The 9,819-nt window shown below is 43.0% G+C and overlaps 1 pseudogene; it reads left to right on the forward strand.

Annotated features, from left to right (window-relative positions):
• Positions 1-6,458: 6,458 nt before the first annotated feature.
• On the forward strand, positions 6,459-9,360 carry LOC113405299 (annotated as a pseudogene).
• The last annotated feature ends 459 nt before the right edge of the window (positions 9,361-9,819 follow it).

The raw sequence follows: 9,819 nt of genomic DNA on the forward strand, positions 1-9,819 counted from the left end.
TAATATTACAAAAGAGAGCTTCCTTGATTGTCAGTATAGGTAATTCAGATACCTTCTTAAGAAAAAAATATTCAGGAAACTACATTTAGTAGTCCTGTAAAAGAAATGGAAATGATTATTCTTGAGAGACTAAAATAGACAGATTGGATGGCCCAAATTTACAGTCTCATTAGTCTCTATACTAAATGAAGTCAGAAACAGATTCAGTCATGGAAAAGGAATCTACAGTTTGAATTAAATGAAAAAGTGTGGCAGTATTTTAGGTGTTTAAATACTTCCACCGCCCTCATCACTGTAGTATCTGAGCACTTCACAATCATGAAATGGATTTTATCCTTAAATACCCCTGCGGGATGGCGAAATAATATCCTCATTTTACAGACATGGAACTGAAAAACAGGGCTGGATTAAGTGATTGGCCCAGTGTCACACAAAAATCTATGACCAAGCTAGGAATGGAACAGGTCTCCCTAGCCCAATGGCTGAGTGGTTAAGGTACTTAACTACAATCTTGAAGGTTGTGGGTTTGCATCTCACTTGATCTTACATTGAAAGGCCACCTCTAGTTCAGCCAGTTACAAAATGGGTACCTGATCCATTGGGTCAGGGCACTCAAAGACAGTTGGACGTGATGCCGGCCACTTCGCTCCCTCGTGTGCCATTAGATGGGAAACTGACATCCTTAAACAGGAGACAAGGTGGGTGATGTCATATCTTTTATTGGACCAACTTCTGTTGGTGAGAGAGACAAGCTTTCGAGCCCCACAGAGCTCTTCTTACAGAAGTTGGTCCAATCATATCCAATATATATCCTCTAATATCCTGGGACCGACATGTCTATAACGACACTACATGCCTTAACCAGGTCAGCCCAATGAGCCATTAGCTCACAGAAAGTTTAACTTCGGACTCCTTAGTCCCAGTCCAATACCTTAACCACTAAATCATCCTTCCTCACCTATTTATGAAGCTGCACACAGTCTCCGAGTTTCATCTCAGGGGACTCAAATGAAACTCATGTATTAAATGCACAAGATACCTGACAAATGACATGATATAAATGCTAACATATGGAACTGATGATGAAAACTTTGTGGTGATAGTGGGTATTTTTTTTTTTTTTACATCTATGCTAGACATGTCCTCTTATCAAGCAATTCAGAGCTGTAATAGAAGAGGGAATACATGTATTATGGACCCGGACTTGATTTGATCTCCAAAAATAGTTCTGTCCCTGGGATGAGCTTTTTTAAAGATTTGGATAATCCTCAAATATTAACTACCAAATATGCCAAATCTTGAAGAAAATAATCCAACCCCAATAGGTCCCGATCCCCCCCGGCAGGGCCGGCTCCAGCTTTTTTGCTGCCCCAAGCGGCGAAGCGAAAAAAAATATAAGCAAATAAATAAATAAAGCCGATCGGCGGCACTTCGGCGGCAGCTCAATCGCGCCGCTTCCTTCTTCTGTGGCAATTTGGCGGCAGGTCCTTCGCTCCTTCTCTTCCTCTTCGGCAGCATTTCGGCAGCAGCTGAAAGAGGAAGAGAGGGACTGAGGGACCCGCCACCGAATTGCCGCCAAAGACCCGGACGTGCCACCCCTTTCCATTGGCCGCCCCAAGCACCTGCTTCCTTCGCTGGTGCCTGGAGCCGGCCCTGCCCCCTGGTATAAACCAGCATAGCTCCATTGACCATTATTTAAATACCTGCTGTTTTCATACAAGTATGAGATTTTCCAAAGTTCTCTCTGTACGGTATTTATATGCCCCCCAATCATCAGAACAGCTCACAATATTTCATGGATGTATCCACAGCACCTCTGTGAGGTAGGGAAGTGCTTATGCCCATTTTACAGATGGAGACCAGAAGCACAAAAAGATTAAGTGATTTGGCTAAGGTCACACAGGGAGTGTGGGGTAGAGCAGGGAATTGGACCCAGATCTCCCAAGTTCCAGTCAAGCACCCTAACCACTGGACCACACTTCCCAGCTATTTAGCTGCCCTATTCTGTTATTCATGGAAATACATGAGAGTGAAAACAGCAGAGTGCTATACATGATCCAAAGTGCTCAGAAATCAACAGGACTTTTCACCCTGACATCAGTGGGCCATTCCTCCGATTTTTGAACTCCATATGACAAGAAAAAGCAGGTCATTTCAAGGTAAGCTATATTGATAACTGTGTTAATAGTTGCCACCTTAACAAGCACTTTGAGGAAGAGACAGATGATGCTTTTAATTGATTGTTGCTCTTTGGAAAGGGGCAAAATGATATAAATATTAAAGTGACCATTCAATCACTTTTATAGATCCATAAATTGCATGAGATTGTGCCTCTGTGTTCCCCACGTGGTGAGTGCCCACACACCTAAAGAAGCTTGTTTCATATTTGCTTGCTTCTTCATCATCTAGAATTAGGCTTCCTTTTGTTTTTTGCTCTCAGCTGTCTCTTCTCTGACAGTAGATGTACAAAACATTGGATTTTCTCTGAAAGCAAAGTAACTATTTTTTTAGAAGGTACTTTTATTTAGCATAGTGGGTGGAGTTCTCTTAGATGCTCTTCTCTGAGATGAATGAACTGCACTTCACAATAGCAATTAAAGCCAGAGTTAGTCTGAAACAACTGTATGAAGTTAATTTTGCTAAGAAGTAACAATCAAGTTGTTCTCCCTCCACAATGTACCAGGAACAAGACATGAGTATTTTAAATATAAATCATTGTTGCTTCATGCTAGTCTCATGGTTCTTTTGGCTACATTAATCATTCTTATGGGGGGAAAATTTTTTAGAGTAGCATAAAATGAAAATCAATTTAGGATAAATATCACTACAGATTTATTTCCTTAGGGCCTGATCCAAAGTCCACTGAAGTCAATGAATGGTATTTGGATCACTCCCTTAAAATGCCAGTGTTTTCTGCATGAGGGATTAAGAAGCGTTACTTACAAAAACACTGAATTTGTCCTAAGTACAACTCCACTAATTTCAGTGGAGTTACACGTGCTTACATCACTGCTGAATTTGACCCATCAAATTTAACACTTCATAGGTGGTGACTGAATAGGTCAGCTTAACTATTTTCACCCCCAGTCCAGCTAGATTCAAGAGGCATATGTGCAATTCCTAAAGATTTGCACCACTTTTTACATAGGATATTGTGAAATTCAGAGGTCAGTGTAATGAGATATTCAAATTTAAGGGGAAACATAAACGTTATTTACGATTTGGTTGAGTTCATTAAATGTGCTAATATGAATCTTTTCCCTATTATTTTCCATTTTTTATATATGGTTTTAATATCACTGCCACACTTTCTACCTTGTCCTCTGTTATTTTTATCTCAGAGGACTGTCAGGGTTATAAATTTTTCTGGTAATAATTATGGTAGTTCTGATCACAACTCCACAGTTTAAGTGAAAAACTCGAGTCATCATTAGGAGACTGAATCTCTACTTTATATATGAAAGATACAGAGTAACTACCCCAAATTGACAGAATTTACTCTGAGTACTGTATAAATATGCTGAGAATGTACAAGTAAATCTGTTAATTAGTTTATGACTTAAGATCAGTTTAAAATGGTCACTTTCAGGAACTCAGCACTCCTTTTCAGACTTTCTTTGCCTTGAAAAACCTTAACAGAACACTGATTCTTCATACCGTTACACTTACTTCAAGTCTTGTGTGTAGGCTACACTTGGATAAGCTGCCATTAAGATAAATTATGAATAATCCTTGTAATTAATTTGTACTATTATAGAGTAGCTGTATTGTCATCTGTTTGTGCTGAGTGTTTTATTATAATTATTTGTACTGTAGTAGTGTCACAGATCCCCAGACATGTGCTAGGTGCTGTATGAACACAGAACAAAAAAAAAATAGTTGCTGCTTACCATGGCACTCTGATCATCGCTTGGGCCTTGCGTTTCTACCATAACGAATATTTACTACTACAGATCAATAGAGCTGTGCTTACTCTTAAACAGAGCCATTGTGAGATAACTCAGCCAGCCATCTTTCTTCCTCAATATCTAATCTGCATACTGCAATTTTATTGGCTGAAAAGAGTCAGTGGTGTGAGGAAGACTACACCCATCTTTTATTTTATTTATTAAAGAAAATAATATTGCATTTTGGGCAAAAAATAGCAATGTTCCGTTAAATTTGGACATGACCATTTAGCCACAAAGCAGAATGAAGGTTCGATTCCACTAGGCCCAATCCAACCTTCTGATAAATGTAGACTCAGTTACACACTGGCCACGATTTTGGGCTATATTGCAGTCACTTTTGTGTCTCCCTATCAACAACAACAACAAAAAAGGCAGCTACAAGATGATGATCCGTGCATAGGACATCTCCAGTGGTGTAGAGCAGACATAGCACCTCCTCTGCCCCCACTTCCTCCATCAAATCAGATGAGGCATAGCTAGGGCATGATATGGGGCACCTCTACATGTCCCAGCAGCCATAAATGGACACTTCAGGCAGTTAGGGTGAGGTTGAGAGGGGCAGATGAGCTGCCTATATTTTGGACTACCTAGACAACAATATAGGGTTCCCCTCTTTATTTTGTGCTGTGCAATGTTTTTACGACAAACAGTGTTTTTTTGCTATTGGGACTGTTAGCTATTTAGCAATACACAGCCTGCAGCCCAGCCAGTCTTGAGACGACACAGTAAATAGATGTACACTGGAAAGGCGCCAGATCACACATTGCACATCTGGCTGTTAGAGGTTTATAGCCAAAGATAAAGAGGCGCCTGTCACAAAGACATCAGTCCAGCCTGTCACAAATCTACGAGCGGGCATGGAGTTAGCCCCTTTGAACGCTCAGCTCTCACATCCTGAATTACAAACACTCTCTCCTAATCAGTGCAGAAGCGGAGTTAGTATCTAAGCCCTAATGCCCATGACTTTTTCCAAGACAAAGACTCCTTTTGGAGATGGAACACAGCCAGGTCTTTTCATTGGGATCAACAAATCAAACCAGAGAGTAACACAAATAATTAAACATAAATTGAATACCCCAAATTTCAGGGTTGTTTCCATCAGGTCTCTAAGTTCAGACACATCTCTATTTGTAATTTATAGGTATTCTCAGGTGCATTCACTACTTATGACTGCTGGTCTCCAGAGTACAATATAAACATGCCCATTTTCTCAGGTTTTTGCCTGGGGTAGGACTGAGTGCAGGGTGGAGAAAAAACTCCTTTTTCTGATAGTGGTAAACAGAAATGCAGATCATGCTTGCACCCTGATGCACTGTATGTGCGCATTTTCTTCATTATAAAACAAATGATATAAAACATATGAGGGAAAATCCTATATGGCCTTGTGTTGCCTCCCAAGATTCAGTACACAACAGAGAATATGAATGTCCATTGCATAGGGGCCAGGGCAATAAAGAGAAGACACCACACTCTGTGTGCTACGGAGTGACACACCACACTGGCTCTCTAAACTGGAACAGTGGGAGCGGGTGGGCAGGACTGTTGGGAGAATAGTGAGTGGGTCTGTGTGTAGTACAAAAACCCCATATGTAGCATGGGAACAATGGACTGCATCCTGTACTCCCTCTACAGCATGCAGTAACCAGCCACCACGGTCAGCTAATGCATGCTGGGAATAGAGAGTCTGTCCCTCAGCACCAGGCCCTTTATATGCAGTTTCCTGAGGCACAGCCTGTTTGCCTCAAGAAATAAGAGTTACACTGAAAAGCTATTTAGATTTGCCCAGCAAATCTAAACTGAACATAAAGCTGCAAATAATATACACCTCTACCCTGATATAACGCGACCTGATATAACACGAATTCGGATCTAACACGGTAAAGCAGCGCTCCGGGGAGGGAGTGGGGGTGGGCTGCGCACTCCGGTGGATCAAAGCAAGTTTGATATAACGTGGTAAGATTTTTTGGCTCCCAAGGACAGCGTTATATCGGGGTAGAGGTGTACTTAGCTTTCCCTGAGTATGGGAGAGATGTTGCACAGCCTCTGCATAGCCTCAACCCTATTTGGATCTATCTTTCCCACTGTCCTCCACCAATTCAGTTGATAACTACAGTATTTTTAAGCCCTGATTTAGCACTGACTAAAGGTTATCTATATGGGAACACTCAGTAAATGTTCATCTGGAGCAGGTAAAGGTATGAATTTACAGTGGATTAGTTAAACTACATTATTCAGAATTCAAGAGGCCTTAATTCAGTTTAGTTTAATTCAAAGTGAATTAATGTTAGTTTAGATACTCCACAAAGGTTTGTTTCAAGATACAAAGGCCATGTCTGCCCTAGGAAAAGAGGTGTGTTCTTAACATGTTAAATCCTAGGGGTGTATGGGATGGCCAGGGAGGGGTAGTACCTCTGATGGGGGGACTTGTCGTACCCTTCGGGGGTAGTCCATCCACTTTGGTCCCCACCTGTCACTCAGCTCTCACCTGTGGCTCCAAGTAGCTGCAGCATGCGCAGCAGCCACACCCCGGGCAACGGCTTCGACAGGCCGGCCAAACCAGGTGGGTATAACTGATGGGACTCAAACCCTCAGTGAATTTGGGATATGCCTACCCTGCATGCGACGTCAGCTCTGGCGGATTGGGCGAAAGAGATCACTAAGATCCAACGGCCAAGAAGGTGGGTCTGCAACGCTTTGTGGAAAGCGAAGGACTTGACGAGGCACGAAAGACATCAAGGCCATCCACTGCAACCAAAGAAGTTACCAGTCGTGACGCTTTTTCGTACCATTGGTGTCTGGCTTCTAAGGTCGAGAGAGTGGGATTGCTCCCGTGCAACGGCTCTACCACTCAAAAGCTTTCACGCACAGGTCCTGTGCAAATCATCAAACATCATCATCATACTACCCAAGTCCTGCGGCGATGGGGGAGGGGCAAAGCGACAGGTGGAGGTTACCACTGGGAGTCGTAGTCCCAATCCTGCACGCAGGCGGCCTGTGGATAGGAGATCGTCCAGCTCTGTACTTGGGGCAGCAGAGTTGCCCGGCAGCATCCCAGGCGTCTGAGCAGTCCTCTCCAGGACAGCACTGCTCACCCTAGTAAGGGAGGGGCCTAGAAAAGGTGGCCTAAAAATTGCCTGTCCTACAACAACTGGCCAGCAAGCCGCGGCTGGCAGTTCAACCCAATCTGCGACCGAAACCAAAAGAAAAATTTGAGAAAACTTACCATTGGTGTATGGAATGTTCATACCCTCATCGATCGAGAAGCTGTTGCAAGACCTGAGAGAAGGACAGCTCTCATTGCTCGAGAACTAGTCCATTATAACATCGATATAGCGGCATTAAGTGAAACAAGATTGCCTGGGGAAGGTTTCTTGAGTGAACCAGGAGGTGGTTACACCTTCTTCTGGAAGGGTAAGACTGAGACAGAGGATAGAATACATGGAGTTGGTCTGGCAATAAAAACCTTATTGATGCATCAACTCCCAGACCTTCCAGTGGGTATCAATGAAAGATTGCTGAAGCTACGCTTCCCACTAAATGCCAAACATCATGTCACCATCCTCAGTGCATATGCACCCACTTTAACATGCTCTGACAACTCAAAGGAACAATTCTATGAAGATCTCGACAGACTGATCAAGGCCACACCTGTAACAGATAAACTACTCCTACTTGGAGATTTCAATGCCCGAGTCGGGGCTGACAGTGAGAACTGGAAAGGAGTAATCGGGCCACATGGTGTAGGCAAAATGAACAGTAATGGACTACTTCTTTTGAGTCTTTGTTCTGAAAATGACCTGACCATTACCAACACTCTGTTCCAACAAGAGGACAAATACAAAACGACGTGGATGCACTCTAGGTCCAAACAGTGGCATCTGATAGATTATGCCATTGTTAGAAGGCGAGACATCCGAAACGTACTGATTACCAGAGTAATGCGAGGCACAGAGTCCTGGACAGATCACAGATTAGTCAGGACATCTCTTCAACTCTACATCGTTCCTTCTCAGCACAAACGCCCTAAGCATGTGCGACCTGCTTTCAATATAGCCAAACTGAAGGATGCTCAATGTTTCAACAAATTCCAGAAGAGTCTTGATGACAAACTGACATCCCACGGACAACTGATCGGTACTGTAACTGAAAAGTGGGACCAGTTCAAGCAGATAGTGACGGACACAGCAATAACATCTCTTGGACCAAAGAAAAGAACACACCAGGATCGGTTTGATGAGAACCAAGAAGAAATATGCTCAGCATTGGAAGTAAAGAGAAAAGCCTTTATCGAATGGCAGAATGACCCCTCCTCAGTCTCTAAACGGGACCATTTCAAGTACCTTCAGAGCAAAACACAGAAAGACCGCCGTCAGATACAAGATAACTGGTGGGAGAGCAAAGCGAAAGAAATTGAGCACTATGCTGAGACCCACAACTTAAAGATGTTCTTTAGTGCTATTAAGACTGTCTATGGACTCTTTAAACCAAGGACCACCCCATTGCTCTCATTAGACAACACAATGCTGATTCATGATAAAGAAGGCATCAACGAAAGATGGTGAGAACACTTTAGCAACCTTCTCAATAGACCATCAACCGTGAATAATAATGTCCTTAATGAAATTCCACAACAACCTGCTCTGACAGATCTTGACTTTCCGCCCACTATAGATGAGATTAAGAAAGCTGTTAGCCAGATGAGTTCAGGGAAAGCTCCTGGAAAAGATGGGATACCAGCAGACAGATACAAAGCAGCAGGTCCAGCAGCACTAGCAGTGTTCCACAGTGTGATCATCAACATCTAGGAGGATGAAAACATACCACAGGACCTTCACGATGCTACTATTGTCTCTCTTTTCAAGAACAAAGGGAGCAAAGCATAATGTGGAAACTATAGAGGCATATCCCTCCTCTCTGTTGGAGGGAAGATCATCGCCCGCATCATCTTGAACCACCTAATAGCCAGTTTTTCCGAGGCAAATCTACCTGAAAGTCAATGGGGTTTTTGACCTAGCCGGAGCACAGTCAACATGGTGTTCGCTGTCAGACAAATACAAGAGAAGTGCATTGAACAGAACATGTATGCTGTCTTCATAGATCTGACAAAGGCGTTTGATACCGTCAACAGGGAAGCCCTTTTGGACCATTCTAACACGACTTGGCTGCCCAAGAAAATTTGTCCAGATTATAAGCCTTTTTCATGACAGCATGACAGGTGAAGTATTGTCTGATGGAGCCACATCAGCCCCCTTTAACATCACCAACACATGGATGTGTTCTCGCTCCTGTCCTATTTAACCTGTTCTTTGCATGTGTCCTTAACCATGCACTGAAAGATCTGGACCGAGGTATATACTTGAAATACCGGCACGATGGTTCACTTTTTGACCTCCGTCGCCTGAATGCAAAGACTAAGACAGTGCAGAAACTCCTTCTTGAGGCACTCTTTGCTGACGACTGTGCCCTCATGGCTCACACTGAAAATGATCTTCAGCACATTGTCAACAAGTTTGCTGAGGCCTCGTAACTTTTCAGACTAACTATCAGCCTCCGAAAGACAGAAGTTCTCCATCAACCTGCACCTGGATCAAATGCTTCTGTCCCGATTATCTCCATCGACGGCACTCAGCTGAAAGTATTGGAGAACCTTAAATATCTGGGTAGTGTCATATCCAGTGATGGATCACTGGATAATGAGATCAATGCACAAATATCCAAAGCAAGCCAGGCACTTGGCTGTCTGCGTGTCAAAGTTTTAAATCACCACAACATCCGGATGTCAACAAAACTGCTTCTGTACAAAGCTGTTGTTCTTTCATCTCTTTTGTACGGGTGCGAAACATGGACACTATATAGGAGTCACATCAAG

The sequence above is a fragment of the Terrapene carolina genome, unplaced genomic scaffold (assembly GCF_002925995.2).
Source record: "Terrapene carolina triunguis isolate 2854851 unplaced genomic scaffold, T_m_triunguis-2.0 Scaffold35022, whole genome shotgun sequence".
In the NCBI taxonomy this organism is placed as follows: Eukaryota; Metazoa; Chordata; order Testudines; family Emydidae; genus Terrapene; species Terrapene triunguis.